Consider the following 2,154-nt stretch of genomic DNA (forward strand, 5'->3'; position numbering starts at 1 on the left):
ATTCCAAGACTGTGAATAGCTCCGTATGGTGATTCTGGAGTTGGGGGCACGTTCAGAAGTGAACACGGAGGTCCGTAGGACATTTTGGAGCCATTTGGCTAAGGATAGAAATTTGAAGGTTTTTGAGAAGTTTGACCAGAGGTTGACTTTTTGATATCGGGGTCGGAATCCGATTCCGGAAGTTGCAATAGGTCCGTAATGTCAAATATGACTTGCGTGCAAAATTTGAGGTCAATCGGACGTGGTTTGATAGGTTTAAACATCGGAAATAGAAGTTGGAAAGTTCAAAGTTCATAAAGACTGAATTGGGGTGTAACCCGTGATTTTCGTGTTGTTTGATGTGATTTGAGGCCTTGAGCAAGTTCGTAATGTACTTTGGGACTGGTTGGTGTGATTGGTTGGGGTCCCGGGGGCCTCGGGTGGATTCCGGGTGGTTAATGGATCGAAAATGGATTTTTGGGAAGGCTGAGGTTTGCTGATTGCTGGTATTTCCACTTCTGCGGAAATGGGACCGCAGAAGCGGCCCCGCAGAAGCGGTAAAGGGAGCCTCAGAAGCGGAATTGTTCGAAGGTTCGTGGACCGCAGATGTGGTCAAGGTTCCGCAGAAGCGGGACCGCATCTGCGGAAGTGATATCGCAGAAGCGGAAGGGGCCAGGCCCAAGGAAGCCGCAGAAGCGGCCAAAAGTCGCAGAAGCGACATCCGCAGAAGCGGAAAATGCACCGCAGGTGCGAAAATCGCTGGTGGCAGAGGGGTTGTTTTAAAGTCGGATTTTGTTCATTTCACCCATTTTCTTCACTTCATTTGGCGATTTTTGGAGAGCTTCAAAGAGGGATTCCGTCATCTATGTCAAGGTAAGTTACTCCTACTCATTTTCATGTTAAATACAAGATTATATCATGGTTTTAGGCATGAAAATTATGGGGAAATTTGTGTTTTTAGAAGAAGACCTAGAAATGTATAAATGGGAATTTAGCCACGAATTTGAGCATGGAATTAGGAGTAAATTGTATATTTGAGCTAGTAAAGTCATGGGTAAGCTTTATCTTCGAAAAATCTTGGATTCCGGGCACGTGGGCTCGAGGGAATTTTGGTCATTTCACTAAGCGGAGTTGCGAATTCGTATAATTTGAATTGTTAACGAGTATTTGAGTATGTTCTCATTAGTTTGTCATTAATTGGCTAGTTTTGGTGCAATGTGCGTCGGTTCAAGCCTTCGAAAGAATGTAGAATGCGGATTATGAGTCTTCGGAGCGAGGTGAGTCTCCTTTCTAACCTTGTCCCCATAGGTGAATTAAATGGTTATGTGCTCCTAATTGTGGGGGCTACGTACGCACGAGGTGACGAGAGTCCGTGCGTAGCTATTATTATGCTATTGTCCGGGTAGTTAGGACCCAAAAGCATGTTATACTTGAATTATTTGTGAATCCATCGATAGCTTGAATTGCTTAAATCACATTAAATTAGTAATTGAATTTCTAAAAGGATTAAACTTCATTTCTTAAAATTTGTTAAAGGAGAATTGGTTTTAATTGGATAAATATTCCCCGATAAGTTCTTAATTGACTGATTGAGCATGTATCCCTATGTGTACCTGCGTCGCATGCAAGATTCGCGAGCAGGGTATGTGTTTATTTATGGAACGGGACGAACGCCTCGGCAGATTAAATAGATGCATCTATGGTTCGTGCCGTTCGACCCTCGGCAGTGCACAACTTACATTTCTGTTGGATCGGGCCGTCACCTCGGGTGATTTGCGCATGTTATTTGTCGCTTGAGAATTTTAAACGTGGAATTGCCCTTCCTGGACTGATATAGATTGATAAGATAATAAAAAGTAAATTCTTGAAAAATCCTTGTTAATTGTTAAAAGGTGTTTACTTGCTTTACAGCTTGTGAATTAGAACTTGCTATATGAAGTCATGTTTTTCTCACACAGTTAGTGTATTATTATTATTGGACCGCTAGTGAGTGTCCAGGTTGGCCATCTCGTCTCTACCCCTTCGAGGTTAGGCGGGATACTCACTGAGTACACGTTGATTACGTATTCATACTACACTTCTGTGCATTTTTGTTGCACAAGTATAATTTACATTTGATAGCAGCACGGATGATTTGGCGACTAGGTGAGCTGCATTGTTCGAGGCGACCCGCAG

Source organism: Nicotiana attenuata, unplaced genomic scaffold, assembly GCF_001879085.1.
Source record: "Nicotiana attenuata strain UT unplaced genomic scaffold, NIATTr2, whole genome shotgun sequence".
Lineage (NCBI taxonomy): Eukaryota > Viridiplantae > Streptophyta > Magnoliopsida > Solanales > Solanaceae > Nicotiana > Nicotiana attenuata.